The sequence below is a fragment of the Bos indicus genome, chromosome 5 (genome assembly GCF_029378745.1).
Source record: "Bos indicus isolate NIAB-ARS_2022 breed Sahiwal x Tharparkar chromosome 5, NIAB-ARS_B.indTharparkar_mat_pri_1.0, whole genome shotgun sequence".
NCBI classification, from domain to species: Eukaryota; Metazoa; Chordata; class Mammalia; order Artiodactyla; family Bovidae; genus Bos; species Bos indicus.
In genome coordinates, this window is record NC_091764.1 from 44,329,800 (window position 1) to 44,347,951 (window position 18,152).

Consider the following 18,152-nt stretch of genomic DNA (forward strand, 5'->3'; position numbering starts at 1 on the left):
TCCTGAAAAACTGGGATAGATTTGATCCCCAGGGCTTAAAGAAGACACACCCGGTCTTCCTATGTGATACTGCATGGCCACGGTATCCATTGGAGGACGGAACGGTGGCCAGTTGGAGGGTCTCTTAAGTATAATACTGTTCTACAATTAGACCGGTTCTGTAAGGAACAAGGGAAATGGGTAGAAGTAGCATATGTGTTGCCCTTTTTCTCTCTGTGAAAGATGCCAGGCTTATGTCCTAAGGGTATAGATTTGGGCGTGAAAACTTCAGCTCCCTCCTGTCCTCTTACTTTGCCCCCGTACCTGGAAATCCAAACTGAGATTCAAACTGCCCACATGGAGGTCCAAACAACTCCTGTCTCAGTACGACCTCAGACTACTCTGGTTTCAGTAGAAACTCAGACCATCGAAGTAAGAGATGAGATGGAGGACAGGAGACAAAGAGAAGAGGAAAAACAGGTTTCTCCAATCTATCCCTGGGATCATATGCGCAGAGCAGCCAGAGAGACTGAACAACAGCCACACAAGCTGTTGCCTCTTTATGAAACACCCACCGGGAGAAACAATCAGTCTGTGAGAATTAATAAGCCTTTTTCTTATCAAGAAATACAAAGAATCAGGGAAGATCTGGGAGACTATTTAGAGGACCCAGAAAAATATATTAGAGCTTTTAAAGGTGTTACTCTGTTTTATGACCTCACTTGGAAGGATGTGATGTATATCTTGGGACAAACGGTGACTCCCGAGTCAAAGCCTCGAGTTTTGGGAAAAGCGGTTGCTTATGGAGATGAATGGCTTGGTAATGAATCAGTAGGGAAGAGGGAGAACGAGATAGCGGCCCTCCCCACTGGGTATCAGACGGTCCCAATTATAGAACCAGACTGGGACTACAACACAGCTAAAGGAAGATTGGATCAGTCATTTTGTTAGATGTATTCTTGAAGGACTTAGGCAGGCGCGTTAAATGGCAAATTGGCAGACATAGAACAGGAGGAGAAGGAAGCTTCTGGTAAATTCCTAGATAGACTGAGAGAAGGCCTTCGCAGATTCACTGAGATTGATCTGAAAGTGAAGAGCGAAAAGTGATCTTAAAGGATAGATTTCTCACTCAGTCGGCTCCAGATATCCGCCGAAAGGTATTAAAACGGGGGTATGGACCAAATTAGCCTTTAGATACTCTGTTACAACTGGCTTAGACAGTCTATTATGGTAGGGAATATGAGGAAAAGAAAGGCAAAAAAAAAAAGACAAAGGCGGCTTCGCCATGGCTATGAAAAACATTCTTAAACAGCCTGAGAAAAATGCCCAGAGGGGCCCAGGTGAAAAGGGATGGGCTTGCTTTTACTGTGGAAAGGAGGGGCACCTCAAGCGGGATTGCCCTCAGGCATCTAAGCCGCCCCTGGCTCCATGTCCGGTCTGCAAAGGACCACACTGGAAGAGAGACTGCCCCCAGAGGCATAGGTCTCCGGGGTCGGACTCTCAAGACAATCAGGACTGAAGGTGCCCGGGGGTCCCCACACAAGCTCCCATCCTAATAACACCTGAGGAACCCCGGGTATTAATAATTGTGGGGGGCCAATCCGTCGATTTCCTTTGAGATACTGGGGCAACTTATTCTGTGCTTACTGAAGCCCCTGGCCCACTTTCTTCCCGATCCGCTTCCGTAATGGGACTGTCTGGACGAGCCAAAAGGTATTATTTCAGTTATTCTTTATCTTGCAACTGGGATTCTGTGCTGTTTTCACACGAGTTTCTGATCGTGCCAGAATCTCCCTCACCCCTTTTGGGAAGGGATATACTGAGCAAGGTCCATGCCTCTGTTTTCATGAATATGGAACCCTTCCTTTCTCTCCCTTTAGTTGAACAAAATGTAAATCCTAGAGTATGGGCTGATGGAAAATGTGTGGGTCGAGCACAAAATGCTATTCCTGGAGTTGTTAAGCTCAAAGACCCACACGTATTTCCACATAAGAAGCAGTATCCACTGAAACCTGAAGTTAAGGAAGGGTTAAAACCCATCATTGAAAATTTAAAGGAACAGGGACTATTAATTCCCTGTAACAGTCCTTGCAACACTCCTATTTTGGGTATAAAGAAATTGAATGGTAAATGGAGACTAGTTCAAGACTTACGAATAATAAATGAGGCTGTAGTTCCTTTACACCCTGTGGTGCCTAATCCTTATACTCTATTGTCTGAAATTCCTGAACGGGCCAAATATTTCTCAGTAATTGATTTAAAGGATGTCTTCTATTCAGTGCCTTTGGTGGAAGAAAGTCAATTTCAATTTGCCTTTGAAGACCCTACACAGCCAGCTTCTCAGTTAACCTGGACAGTTTTGCCCCAGAGATTTCGTGACAGTCCTCACTTATTTGGACTAAGTTTGTCACGGGATCTACAAAACTTTAATAGCTCTGAAGCGGTGGTGTTACAATATGTAGATGATATTTTGCTCTGTGCTGAGACAGAGGAAGCTTGTTCGCGAGCCTCAGAAGATTTCTTAAACTTTCTGGCAGGCTGTGGTTACAAGGCATCAAGAGAAAAGGCTCAGCTTTGTCAACAATCAGTTAGATATCTGGGCCTAATCATATCAGAAGGGACTAGGGCTATAGGCCCTGAGAGAATTAAACCTATACTAAATCACCCCCTACCTATGACTTTAAGACAATTGAGAGGATTTTGGGGAATCACAGGTTACTGTTGCATTTGGATTCCGGGTTACCGGGAACTTGCCCGGCCTTTATATAAACTTATAGCTGAAACTCAGCAGGCCCAAACCGACAAACTGGTTTGGTCTCCAGAAACTCAAAAGGCTTTTAAGGTTCTTCAGACTGCTGTCCTGCAAGCTCCAGCTCTGAGCTTGCCCACAGGGTCAGAATTTAATTTGTTTGTCACTGAAAGAAAAGGTGTGGCATTGGGAGTTTTGACACAACCCCGAGGGCCTCACCCGCAACCTATTGCTTATCTAAGCAGAGAATTAGATGTAGTTTCACGTGGGTGGCCCCACTGCCTAAGAGTAATTGGGGGCAGCGGCTTTATTAGCACTGGAAGCTTTAAAAATAATTAATGGACGAAACCTGACCTTACTGACTTCTCATGATGTGAGTGGAATCTTAAATTTTTATTTGGTTATATTTGGACGACAGACAGTAGGCTTCTTAAATATCAGTCATTGTTGTTAGAAGGACCAGTAACTAAGCTTAAAGTTTGTGGAATTTTAAATCCTGCCACTTTCCTTCCTGAGAAGGAAAATGAAACACCTGATCACGATTGTTCTCAATTCCTAACTTTATGCAGCTCGGGAGGATCTAAAGGATACCCCATTAGACAATACTGATATGGAAATATTTACAGATGGCAGTTCTTTTGTTAGGGATGAAAAGCATAAAGCAGGTTACACCTTGGTGACTGCTGAACAGGTTTTGGAAGCAAAATCTCTTCCCCAGGGAACCAGTGCTCAGTTAGCAGAGCTTGTGGCTCTGCCCTGAGCTCTAGAGTTAAGCAAAGGGTAGCGGATGGGCCTGATAATCTATGTGAGTCTACTTCTGCTGACTCCAAAAATCCTGAGTCTGCCGTTTGATCCTCAAGACAATGCCTTCCTGTCCTGGGTTCACTCCTATGCTGCATTCCACAATCGGTCTAACTGCTGGGTCTGTGGAGCACTCCCCTCTTCATCAGTGGAAGGCTTCCAGAGGTAGACATCTCCACTTCAAGGAAAAGACTTTCTCCAAGTCTGTGAATACCTTCGACAACAATCACATGCGATGCCTCTTCTTCATCTGATGACATCTACCAACCCTAAAATGGACTGGTGCAACACGTTGCACTTTAACTATGGACATAATGTGACTTTTAATTTCGATTTTAACTTGTTTTAATGACTATGTTGCCTGCATCTGTAACTGTATAACTGGATTTGTTTCTAGCCGCTTGAAAACTTTTAAGTTACAAATGGTTGCTCAAACTCCTGCTACTGCTGTAACTTCCTGCAGCTACTATTTGGGGCCCCTGGATCAGATATCCTCAATATGAGGATTAGGAGAATATGTTGCCTCACCAATTTAGGGACAACGCCCCTTGCCAGCTCGGAAGCAGTTATGGAACAAGAACGAGGCCCCTTTTCCCTAGGCAACATAATTCTCCTAAAAGAAAAGGGGGGAATGAGAGAGTCATTTCCTAGCCCGGTTGATAAGTAGTCTAGAGGTCCCCAAGGAGAGAGGGGTCTGGAATTCTCAAGGCGGAAGAAAGGACAACTTTTTTTCTTTCTCCACATTCCTTAGGATTATATAGCAATAATGTATCTTGCCTAAGGACAGTCTCTGGATTAAACCTTCTGTTATCTTAAAATGTAAATTATGGGAGTAGGTCTGGTGAGGTCTTTGCAACCTCCAACATTCTTTGGATTCATTGGAGAGTATATAACTTCATTGTTAACACTAGCAAGCGGGTACTCTTTCTACCCCCTCTGATGCCTATGTCAGAAGCTTTCTCTATCTCTTTATACTTTAATAAAACTTTATTACACAAAAGCTCTGAGCGATCAAGCCTCGTCTCTGGCCCCGGATTGAATTCTTCTCCTCCGGGGGCCAAGAATCCCGGTGTCTTCGCGTGATTCAACAACAACCTTTCAAAGACCTCAACCAGTCATTGTGTAAAATGGCCTAAGGTTTTTCTGATATTCTCTGGGGTAGGTTAGGTTATACACCTTTGGCAGGGATACCACATATGTTATCCTGTGTTCTTCCCGATGCATCCTTTCAAGTGACATGCAGTTCTGAAATGTTCTACTACTGATGATGTTCCCGTTGACCATTTGATTAAGGTGATGTCTGCAAATCACCTCCACTGTGAAGTATTTGGGAGAGGGGGAGGTACTTTGAGGAATTTTGTTCCACAACAAATTTTCAATTTTTATATTCACTTATTATATCAGCATGGGCTTCCCCAGTGACTCAGGGATAAAGAATTTGCCTGCCAATGCAGGGGATGCCAGAGACATGGGTTTGATCCCTGGGTCAGGAAGATCCCCTGGAGAAGGAACTGGCTATACGCTCCAGTTTTCTTGCCTGGATAATTCCAAGGATAGAGGAGCCTGGTGGGCTGCAGTCCATGGGGTTACAAAGAGCAGGCGTACACACATTATATCAGTATGGACCCCTGGTTTCCTACTTTACTCCAATTACAATGAATCATAATTCATTGCTATCATTTATTTTGATGTTCCTATTGTCCCTGATTTGGCCATGAGAGTCTCTGCCAGCTAACTCTGTCATTTTGACTTGTCTCCATCATTCTCTGGGCACCTGTTTTTTTTCTCTCACAGGATGTTCTAAGAGTCACCTTGTTCTTTCCCTCCTTCAGCCTGGAATCAGGTATTTTGCCAAAAGCCCTTATTCCTCACAGAGGACAATGATATTTAAAAAACTAAGTACCGGGCATTAGAGAATCACTGTTCCCAGGTTCTGTCTATGGATAGAGCTGGAGAATGTATGTATTTACATAATTTTATCTATTTAAACTGAATTCATATAACACCTCTTATTCCACTCTCACACTACAAGGTTAATTTTAGTTATTAAGTAAATTTCCTTTTCTCTGTTGGTAACTCCATAGGATGACAGTGTGAAACCGATCTCCCACTGTCTGTAATACCTTTAAAAGTATCTGAGCATATGCAAAGATTTGATCAGTTTGCCTATATGTAATCAATCTTTCAACACTGCCATGCTGTGGAATAGATGTTTTTCACTCAGTCGTTGATACCCCTCACTGGGGCACCTCTTCTTCTATATCTCTTCACCTTCTCTACTGTGTTCCATCTCCAACACATCATGTTTGGCCACTGGCCTTATAGGAAGGTGGGCAGAAACTTTTTATTCCTGTTTACATCCATACTCCAAACACCTATAAGAGTGCCTGTAACATGATACATGACCAATAAATATCAGTTGATTGAATCAATCTCTCCAATTATTTAGCATATTCCTCCAAGCTGGGCATTTTGAGAGCTTTCTTACTTTCTCATCCCACATGATTCCAGTACAGCAGCTTCTGAGGCTCCAAGGGTCAGGTCTCAAGTCTATGTGACCTGCCATGGGAGGACAGATTAGTAAAAGCTGGCTCAAGAGGGAAATCAGTGTCTGTTAAAGATTTTGCTTAGCGTTTTTTTTTTTTTAATTGACTTTTAATTCCTTTACAATGCTGTGTTAGTTTTTGCTGTGTAACAAAAGTCCAGGGCCAGATGGCTTCTTGGGCAAGTTCTAACAAGCATTCAGAGAAGAATTAGCACTCATCCTTCTCAAACTTTTGCAAAAAATTGCAGAGTAAGGAACACTCCCAAGCTCATTCTATGAGGCCACCATTACTCTGATACCAAAACCAGACAAAGATATCACCAAAATATGAAACACCAAGAAATTTTAATTTAAATCACAATTAAAAGACCAATATCACTGATGAGCATGGACACAAAAATCTTCAACAAAATAACTAGCAAACAGAATCCAACAACACATTAAAAGAATCATACCAGGATTGTGGGATCCCAGGGATACAAGGACTCTTCAATGTACACAAATCAATCAATGTGACACACCATACTAACAAATTAAAGAATAAAAACCATAAGATCATCTCAATAGGTACAGGAAAAGCAGTTGACAAAATTCAACACACGTTTATAATAAAAACTCTCTAGAAAGTAGGCAGAGAGGGAACCTACCTTAACATAATAAAGGACATAAACAACAAACCCACAGCAAACATCATTCTCGATGGTGAAAAACTGAAAGCATATCCTCTAAGATGAGGAACAAGACAAGGATGTCTACTCTGGCCATTACTCAACATAGTTTTGGTAGTCCTAGGCACAGCAATCAGAGAAGAAAAAGTAGAAGGAATCCAAATTGGAAAAGAAGTAGTAAAACTGTCACTGTTGGCAGATGACATGATATTATACGAAGAAAATTCTAAAGGTGTCACCAGAAAACTACCATAGCTAATCACTGAATTTGGTAAGCTGCAGGATACACAGTGAATGCACAGAAATTTCTTGCATTCCTGTACACTAACAATGAAAAAGCAGAAAATCAAGTTAAGGAAACAACCCCATTTACCATTGCAACAAAAACACACATGAAAAGATGCTCATCACTAATTATTAGAAAAATGCAGATCAAAACTACAATAAGGTATCACCTCACATGGTCAGAATGGCCAGCATCAAAAAAAATCTACAAACAATAAATCCTGGAGAGGGTGTGGAGAAAAAGGAACCCTTTTGCACTGTTGGTGAGAATGTAGACTGATACAGCTATTATGGAGAACAATATGGAAGTTCCTTAAAAAACTAAAAATAGAACTACCATATGATCCAGCAATCCCATACCTGGGCACACACTTTGAGAAAATTGTAATTCTAAGAGACACGCGCACCCCAGTGTTCACTGCAGCACTGTCTACAATAGCCAGGGCATGGAAGCAACCTAAGTGTCCACTGACTGATGAATGGATAAAGAAGATGTGGTACATACATACAATGAAATGTTACTCAGCCATAAAAAGGAACAAAAATAAGTCATTTGTAGATGAGTGGATGGGCCCAGAGTGTGACACACGGAGTAAAGTCAGAAAGAGAAAAACAAATGTACGTGTATGTGGACTCTAGGAAAGTGGCAGATAAATCTGTTTGCAGGACAGGAATGGAGACAGAGACATAGGGAAAGCACTTATGGACATGGCGGTGGGATGTCAGTGAGCTGAACTGGGAGATCAGGATTGGTGTATGTGCACTGCCATGTGTACACCAGATACCTAGTGGCGACCTACTGTACAATGCGGGGAACTCAGTTTGGTCCTCTGTGTTGTCTTAGATGGATGGGATGGGGTGTGAGGAAGGGCCATGAGGGGATAAATGTATACATAGAGCTAGTTCACTTTAAAGTACAACAGATACTAACACAACATTTCAAAGCAACTATATTCCAAAGAAAAATTTTAATTAAAAACAAACAGATTTAAAATTTAAAAAGCCCCTTTTATTATGGAAAATCTATAGCATATACAAAAGTAGAGAAAATATTCCCATGTCTCCTTGCTTAGCTTCAAAAATTGAACATATGGTCTATCTTGCTTCATATATCAGCCCTATTCCCTCTGCCATCTCCCATTCCGCAGATCAGTTCAGTTCAGTTCAGTTGCACAGTCGTGTCCGACTCTGTGACCCCATGAATCGCAGCACGCCAGGCTTCCCTGTCCATCACCACCTCCCAGAGTTTACTCAAACTCACATCCATCGAGTCGGTGATGCCAACCAGCCATCTCATTCTCTGTTGTCCCCTAGTCCTATTGCCCCCAGTCCTTCCCAGCATTAGAGTCTTTTCCAATGAGTCAACTCTTCGCATGAGGTGGCCAAAATTTTGGAGTTTCAGTTTTAGCATCATTCCTTCCAAAGAACACCCAGGACTGATCTCCTAGAGAATGGACTGGTTGGATCTCCTTGCAGTCCAAGGGACTCTAAAGAGTCTTCTCCAACACCACAGTTCAAAAGCATCAATTCTTCAGCACTCAGCTTTCTTCACAGTCCAACTCCCACATCCATACATGACTACTGGAAACACCATAGCCTTGACTAGACGGACCTTTGTTGGCAAAGTAATGTCTCTGCTTTTCAATATGCTATCTAGGTTGGTCATAACTTTCCTTCCAAGGAGTAAGCGTCTTTTAATTTCATGGCTGCAGTCACCATCTGCAGTGATTTTGGAGCCCAGAAAATAAAGTCTGACACTGTTTCCACTCTTTCCCCTTCTATTTTCCATGAAGTGATGGGACCAGATGACATGATCTTTGTTTTCTGAATGTTGAGCTTTAAGCCAACTTTTTCACTCTCCTCTTTCACTTTCATCAGGATGTTTTTTAGTTCCTCTTCACTTTCTGCCATAAGGATGGTGTCATCTGCATATCTGAGGTTATTGATATTTCTCCCGGCAATCTTGATTCCAGCTTGTGCCTCATCCAGCCTGGCATTTTGCATGATGTATTCTGCACAGAAATTAAATAAGCAGGCTTACAATATACAGTCTAGATGTGGCTGTACCAATCAACATTGCACAAAGGCTTCCTTTTGTCCACATCTGTGCCAACCTTGTTATTTCTTGTGTTTTTGATAATAGACTTTCTAACCGACATGAAGTGATATTGCATTGTGTTTTTGATTTACGTTTCCTTGACGATTAGCAATATTGAGCATGTTTGTGTATCTGTTGGCCATCTGCATGTCTTCTTTAGAAAAATATTTAACTCTTCTGATAAGTTTTAATTGAATTTTATGCCTTTTTTTTTGTCACCGAGTTGCATGTGTTTATGTATTTTTGATAAAAACAAAAATATATTTTCGACTGATCAGATACATAATTTGCAAATATTTCCTCCTATTCAGTAAGCTGCCTTTCCATTTTGTTGATGGTTTCCTTTGCTCTGCAGAGGTTTTTTAGTTATTGGTTAGTGGACTTTTTTAATGATGTGCAGGAGCTGTTTAGCTGTCAAAGAAAAAAGTCATGTGGGGTATGAACACACTTTTCTTCATGGTGTGTCTGTCTATAGACTTTGTTGACAATGCCTTTTTAGTATGTGGAAATTTTTATCTTCCTTTTCCCCTCAACTCCCCCCGCCCCATATCAATTAAAAACATATGCAGAGTAAAGACACATTGTTAGATGCTGGGTGGGATACGGCAGATACAGCAGAAGTAGCAGACAGATAAGAAGGAAAAATGCATTACAGTGTCATGAGGTAATCAGGGAGATAAGAGAGCAGGTAGGATTCATACAAAAGGGCAAATGATGTGTGTGTACATTAAGAAAGGCTTCTTAACAGTAGTAAAATCTGAACTGAGTTTTAAAGAATAAGAAAGAAATTGGATGAAGTGGACATAGCAGGCCTTGGAAATAGTACAGAAAGATTTGGGAAACAATAAGGGCTGCCTGAGTGTAAAAGGTAGTTTTAAATCTAGTCAGGAAGACCCGATTTTAATTCATTTGTCCCAGGATTGCAGTCACTACATATATGGATTTTTGTTGTTTGATTTAGTCACTATATTTTTGACAAATCAGAAGATTCTAAAGGGTCCCATATATTGGAAGAACTGGGTTAAATAGCAATGAGATCCTAGGGGAAAACATTTAAAAACTTCTTTTAGCCTGTATTAGTTTTCTGCTTCTGTAAATTAAATGCTTATACATACATTATATATGTATGTATATATGTGTATTTTTATAAATATATATAAAATGTTTCAAATTTCCAAATGACGCCTCAATTTACAGTAAATCAATTCAAAAAAGAATTGTTATTTTTGCAAAGTCAATGTAACTTACAGTGTAACTGGACTGTAAGGCTTTTTCAAAAGAGATACAACTCTGTATGTTGGTTAAGAGTCTAGACTCTGTATGGGATTAAATTCTTTCTTTGCTGAGTAACTTGAGGCAAGATATCATATCTCTCTATGCAAAATGGGGCTAACAGTACCTTCCTCCAAGGGTTGTTAAGGATATTCAATAAGTTACGAAATGTAAAAGCACTTATAGTACAGGTAATTGCAGCCCTGAAATTAAAAGACGCTTACACCTTGGAGAGAAAGTTATGACCAACCTAGATAGCATATTCAAAAGCAGAGATGTTACTTTGCCAACAAAAGTCCATCTAGTCAAGGCTATGGTTTTTCCTTTGGTCATGTATGGATATGAGAGTTGGACTGTGAAGAAAGCTGAGCGCCAAAGAATTAATGCTTTTGAACTGGGGTGTTGGAGAACACTCTTGAGAGTCCCTTGGACTGAAAGGAAATCCAACCGGTCCATCCTAAAGGAAATCAGTCCTGAATATTCATTGGAAGGACTGATGCTGAAGCTGAAACTCCAATACTTTGGCCACCTGATTGGAAGAACGGACTCCTTTGTAAAGACCGCGATGCTGAGAAAGATTGAAGGCAGGAGGAGAAGGGGAGGATAGAGGATGAGATGGTTGGATGGCATCACTGTCTCAATGGACATGAGTTTGAGTAGACTCTGGGAGTTGGTGATGGACAGGGAAGCCTGGCGTGCTGCAGTCCATGGGTTCTCAAAGAGTTGGACAACACTGAACGACTGAACTGAACTGAATACTTTCCAGGGCTAAGTGAGGCACGATAGGGAGTCTCTTTGCAGGCTGGCCATTACTCTCAGTGTGGAAGTAATTTTTTTAAAGAGAGAGAACGGTGCACATGGATATATCCCTTCAGTCTATGAAATACTCTGCAAAGCTCCAAGACTTACAGTTAATATTTGAAAAAACATGGGGTGCCTATTAAAGTAGCAGATTCTCAGGACTTAATATCAACTTTGGTGGGGGATATAGAAAACTCTTCATTTTAAAAGTCAGTACCTCCAGTAGTTCTGCAGGTGGTCCATAAAGAAATAGAGTAATTACCTCTGTTTTGTCTTAAAATACGATCTAACAGATCTTGAACACCACCCTTTCCCAACTATGAGCTTCATAACAACTTATCCCCCAAGAACTACAGTGCCTCTGCTTGGCTCTCCTCGCTTGCAAAACAACAGAAATTTGAAAAGCAAGCCAGGGGTGGAGGGTGGCACGAAGGTGACCCAGGCATGACACAAGGGACAGGAACACCATTCCCGGCCTCACCCACACCCTGCATCCTAGCTCCCTGTCTTCCTTGAAGCACTTACCCTTCCCAAACACACAAACGCCTGCAGAAAATTTATCTGGAACAAAGGCAATGAGGCTTGGGCTTTTCTGAAGGATGCCAGTCAAGTTCCTGGATTTCCAAGCCTGCCGTGTAAATTCTCAGACAAGCATGTTTCATTGTTGCTGTTGTTATGGTCACTAAGTCATGTCTGACTCTTTCATGACCCCATGAACTGTAGCCCACCAGGCTCCTCTGTCTGTGGGATTTCCCACTCAAGAACACTGGAGTGGGCTGCCATTTCCTTCTCCAGGCAATCTTCCTGACCCAGGGATCGAACCTGCATCTCCTGCATTGGCAGGCTAATTCTTTACCACTGAGCCAAAAGGGAAGCCTCCGTTTTTTATTAAGCTTCCATCATCTAATAACATGCTCTGTTTTACCTATAAGTCATGGACTTGGAACATTTTCCTTGAGAGATCACACATGCAAGAAAAAGATTTGAATTTAAGCTATCGTCTCCCTGCCCATAATTCAAGGATTCTAACTTGTGGCAAGACACCTCAGGGTGCTGCTCCAGAATGACTAGAACTTAAATTTTCTCACTTGAAAATCAGAACATTCTCTCAAGCAGAACTTGAAAGAAAAGGAACTGCACAGGGTTTAATTAATCTCCTGTGTCCACACAGGGTGGCTAAAGCGAGGGGAGGGTGCACACACCAGGCAACAAGCAGACCTGTGGCTGCTGAAGACAGAGGAACATTCACGGTAAGCCTCGTTGCTTAGAAAGATCAAAACCAACTCTCCTGGATAAGGAACTCTCTGCCAGACACAAAGCCAAAACCCAACTTCTTATGAAGTTTACAGAATCCTGATGTTTTCTGTGTGCAAACTTTTAAAAACCGAATTCTCACCTTTCTCAGAAAGTCAAAGAGGAGATTTCAGAGTTCAACAGCCACCAAGTGAATAACAAGTAACTTTGGAAACTATCACTAAGATCAGAGGGTCTGTCTTCTGCTTGGTCATTCTTACCTTGTAGAATTAAAGAAAAAGGTCTGCCAAAAAACAAACCAAAACGACATCCAAACCTGAAAAACCCTCCAAAACCCCCAAACCAATAAAAATTAAAAACTAAAAGACTCTGCAGATAGAATTAATACATTTGCCCTAACAGTTATTTATCCTGCCCATCCCTTTCCAGCACCATCTCCACCACCTCCTGTCCCTGTTTCTCCCCCCATCCTTATACAAAGCTGTTTCTTAACAAAGCACCTCATTAAGCAAGTAATGATTCACTCCAGATGAGTGTATACTTTCAAGAGTTTGCATACTCAGTTTCCTGCATTTCTTTGGAGAGGCTCATTCTTGATGAGGAAGTAAAACTCCAGCCTTTGCAAGTATTTGGTGGCTCCTGGGAACTGTGACTTCTCCCTGAAGCTATATTTCTGGTGGAGCCAGGGAATTACCCTAGTATCAATGAGCACAATGAGCACAAGGTTTGATTATCTGCCCTGTCAGCTTCTTGCATGCAAGAGAACCTATAAATGAAAACACAGGTAGGCCTCTTCTTCTATGTACCTTAGTATAACCCCTTAAATGGAATGCTAAGTGAACAGCAACAACAAAAGGATGATACAGCACTCTGTCATTAAGTCTGTCCTTTCATTTCCCACAGATCCCTGCTCTACTAACTGGCCTGCTTTCAGATCAATTCCTGTTAGAGGCGCTCTGATGGGCCTTTAATAGGTATTTTACTGAAGTGTTGGGTAGAGCTTACAGGAAAAGCAGGTGGGCAGGCAGGGGGCCCTTTTACTCGCTCCCAGAAGGGCTGTGGGCAAACTGCTGCACTTCAGTGAATTTCTGTTTCTTCACCGGTAAAATGCCAATGTTGACAATACCTTTTTCAAGGGGAGTTAAGTGAGTTAATACATGTTAAGCTTTTTAGAATAATGCCTGGGACATGGCAAGCACTGTCTGAATTTGCTGTTACAGTACAGAAGGTCCCCACCTTCATGATGGCTTATGGCTTTTCAACTTTATAATGGTGCGAAAGTGGTATGCACTCAGTAGAAAATATAAAATGTGATCTTTTCCCGGGCTAGTGATATTTTTTGTTTATAAGGGTAAACAACCAATATACTTACAACCATTCTGTACCCAGACAACCATTCTGTCTTCCACTTTCAGAAGTGTATTCAATATATTACATGAGATATTCAACACTTTATTTTAAAATAGGCTTTGCATCAGATGATTTTGCTTGACTGTAGGCTAATATATCTGTCCCGGAAAAGTTTAAGGTATGCTGGGCAGCACTATGATGTTTGGTAGGTTAGGTGTATAGTATACATTTTTTGACTTACTATATGTCTAACTTACAATACGATTATCAGAATGTAACCTCACCATAAATCAAGGAAGACCTGTAAATAGATTCCTCCTTTTTTCAATAACCCAGAACTCCTGATTAAGATCACCTGACAGAGTCCCAGAACACTGAAACTTCTTGAGAACTAATTTTGCATCATAAGAATATTCATTTAAACAATTATCAACTGGTAGCAAACTGCTAGGGCAGGAAGCTAACACCTTTTAAGGGATTTAAAATTCCAAAGCATTTCCACTACACCTGAGATGAACTTACAAAAAAATAGTTTTATAAGAGTAGTTATATTCTGTTTGTGTTATCCCTGAATTCAGATGTTGACATCCTAAAGCCCCAAAGATGATATATTAGGAAGTGAGGCCTTTGAGTGGTTCTCAGGTGATGAGATTATGAATGGGATTAGTGTGCTCATGAGACAGACCCCACAGAGACCCTTCCGCCTTGTGAAGAGCAGCAAGAAAGCCCTGGTGATGAACCAGGAAGAAGACTTGCAGAAGAATCCAATGTGCTGGTGCCTTGATCTTGCACTTCCCAGCCCCCAGAGCTGTGAGAAATAAACTTCTATGATTTATAAGTTTAAAATAAAAGTAGAAGAGTTATTTCTGATAACTATTATAAAAGAATAGCTGGATCTAAACGGTGTTTCTTGCAAGATGGAACAAGTTAAGTATACCCTTTCATATGGCTGGAGCATTTTACCAATATTTGTGGTAAAAATTTTTACTTGTCTTTAATAGATAATCTTGTGGAGGCTGTGGACAAAATCTGAAGTAACGGAGCTTACAAAATTATCAAATAGCAATTAAAAAAAAAAAAACAACTCTCATTTTTTTGTTTTTGTTTTTTTTTCCCCCCAGTTCCACGTTTGCTTTAGCCGACATTTACTTTTTGGATGCTTACATTTCGAAGACATGGTAAGGTCAATATTTCCAAGGGACTAAGAAAGAATTTTGAAAAAGGAACTCAGAGGCATATTTGCCTATTACCAGAAATATAGGATTACTACCATAATGTTTTTCTTTATTTAATGGTTGGATAAGATAGTTCAGTAATTTTTTTTTCTGTAGTACCTGCCCCAAATACGGGAAGGTCTGGACCTGGTGGGGTCAGCTTATAGAGGAGGGGACAGTCTATCAAGCCTTTCTATGCATTTTCTTGACCTTCGTCAAAACTATTTCCTCACTATCAATATTTCCGTAAGTTTCACACCAACTTGAGTGCCATCTGCAGTTCTTGACATTTGGTTCTCTGATTTTCCCCTCCTAAACACGTTAAGGAAGTGTTTTGTGGATATACAGCCAAGGTATTCTGTATATACTTTTCTTTTTTGTTTTTGTCTTCATTTCTCTTTCTTTCTTTCTTTAATCTGATCTTCCTATATGTACCAAGAGGACATTTGTTTAAGGTTAAGTGAAGTCACTCAGTTGTGTCCGACTCTTTTAAACCCCATGGACTGTAGCCCACCAGGCTCCTCCATCCATGGAATTTTCCAGGCAAGAATACTGGAATTGGTTGCCATTTCTTTCTCCAGGGGATTTTCCAGACCCGGGGATTGAACCGGGTTTCTGCAATACGGGCAGACGCTTTATCGTCTGAGCCACCAGGGAAGAGAGCTCTCTTTAAAAATCCTTTTAGCAGGCTCCCGTAGAGATTCAGTGGTAAAGAATCCGCCTTCCAATGCAGAAGACATGGGTTTGATCCCTGATCCAGGAAGATCCCATATGCTCCAGAGCAACTAAGCCTGTGCACCACGACGACTGAGCCTATGTTCTTGAGCTTAGGACCTGCATTACTGAGCCCATGAATCCCAACTACTGAAGCCCATGTCCCTAGAGCCTGTGGTCCAAAACAGGAGAAGCTACCACAATGAGAACGAGAAGCCCACACACTGGAGAGTAGCACTTTCTCTGCACGACTAGAGAAAATCTCGCGAGCAATGAAGACCCAGGACAGCCAGCAATAAAATGAATTAATTAAAAAAAATCCTTTTAGAGACCCCTGGTGGTAAAGTAGTTAAGAACCCTGCCAATGCAGGGGACATGGGTTTGATCTCTGATCTGGGAAGATTCCACATGCCGTGGGGCAACTAAGCCCATGCGCCACAACTACTAAGCCCATGCTCTGCAACTATGGAACCTGGGAACCTGGATGGAGCCCATGCGCATAACAAGAGAAGCCCCTGCAACGAGTTCACCCACTACAACTAGAGATAGCCCCCGCTAGCAGCATCTAGAGAAAGCCTGCGTACAGCAAGGAAGACCCAGAGCAGCCATACATAAATAAGTGAATAAACAAATAAAATGTAAAAAATCTTTTAGGTGTACAAGTCCAAATCTTCAATGTATCTATTTCAGTTCTGACTCCAACCAGTGAGTATTTTTACAGCTTAAAACCAATATTAGGGTTTACCCATGGACACCAGTGGTGTTCTCTAAGAAATGTAGCCTTCTCAAGATGCAGAGCCTCTGCAGAGAAAGCCTAAGAAAGCAAAGACCTTCCTTGTCTCAGGTGACAAATAAACCTCTATCTCCCACAAAGTGAGATGTCTTAAATCACTGACCTCCTAACCTGGGTTACCAGAAAAGTGATAATGCTGTGTGAATTTTCCCCTCAAAACCAGGCAACGAAGGTAGAGACCAAAAAGGCCCCTCATGAATTTGGACACTTTATTAAGACACACTTCCCTGAGAGCCAGCATGTTTGGACAGAGAATGCTGCCTGTCACTTCATGTCTTAGGCTTCTAGCTGGCTGCGGATGCAAGTGTGACAGAAACTGTACCCCATAAGGGCAGAAACCAGAGGGCACATTCTCACTGGTTATAAAGCCAAGCTGCTACTGCTACTGCTAAGTCACTTCAGTCGTGTCCAACTCTGTGGGACCCCATAGACGGCAGCCCACCAGGCTCCCCCGTCCCTGGGATTCTCCAGGCAAGAACACTGGAGTGGGTTGCCATTTCCTTCTCCAATGCATGAAAGTGAAAAGTGAAAGTGAAGTCGCTCAGTCGTATCCGACCCTCAGCAACCCCATGGACTGCAGCCTACCAGGCTCCTCCATCCATGGGATTTTCCAGGCAAGAGTACTGAAGTGGGGTGCCATTGCCTTAGCTATCAATCCATAAAACAAAACAAATGGAGAGTCTCATCTTATAGTTTTTCATCCTTATAATAAAGGAAAACATGACTCTATCTGGGAAGCCAAGAATCAGTCACCATAGGTGTTGATTACCAAAATCAAATTCACAAGAGTCATGATTCAATATCCATTTTCACAAATGTTTTTCTCCTGCCGCTGTGAATTTGGAAAGGGACAAACAGAAATCTTTATCCTTCTCTCTTGACTATGCTCTATAGACAGAGATTTGCGAGACTGACATGGTAAAACCTCTTATCTTCTGCTGGTCTGTTGTCGGTTATCCCATATCTCAACTGCTGTCTCCAGGGAGAGTGGAGTGTCCCAGCCTTTCGCTGCCCCATCCTCATCACTAGAAACTGTACAGGAGGAAACATGTGTTTCCTTTTACCCTTTTCAGCTTTTCCCTGTGGCTCTGTAACCAAAGACAGATTAACAAGAGAAAAGGAAACAAAACATATACTTGTAAGAAATGCAGGGATGACTAACTCAAGGAGGAAGCCAGAATTTGGACTTACAGATTATCTTAACCAAAGAACAATATACTTTTAAGTGAGCAACAAGACAGAGGAACAGAGTACTAGGCTTCCAAGAGTGGCAAATTGTGGGACAGTAAATACATTAGAGAATAATGGAAGATAATAGCTAATCAGCAAAGGCTCTTTTGCAGAGTCCTCAGGTGCTGTCTTGGGGCTGATAAGTGTCTAGTGTTTCAAATGATTGATTTCTGCACACATTTATGTTTTACTTTCAGGAAAATAGAGGGAGGAAGAGGACTTTTCTTGAATCTGCTTCTTCTCAACTGCCTTCAGCTCAAAACAATCGTTGTGCCAAAGGGGAAGATTTTGGGTGGCATAATTCTGCTATTCTTTTGTAGGTTTTACTATACTGTTTTCTTGCTTTTCAATGACTCTTTATGTTCTAACATGAGAAAGTGAAGTAAGACATTGTCAAAA

The 18,152-nt window shown here is 41.5% G+C and overlaps 1 long non-coding RNA gene across 2 annotated transcripts in view; it reads right to left on the bottom strand.

Annotated features, from left to right (window-relative positions):
- Positions 1-18,152, bottom strand: part of LOC139183122 (uncharacterized) — a 57,424-nt gene that overhangs the window by 10,147 nt on the left and 29,125 nt on the right. Inside the window, exon 3 of one of the 2 annotated variants that reach the window (XR_011566606.1) lies at positions 8,543-9,039. The exons of the other annotated variant lie outside the window; for it this stretch is intronic. This is a non-coding gene — a long non-coding RNA (uncharacterized lncRNA). Of the gene's footprint in view, positions 1-8,542; positions 9,040-18,152 lie in introns of those variants that run through there. 2 annotated transcript variants of the gene reach the window in all.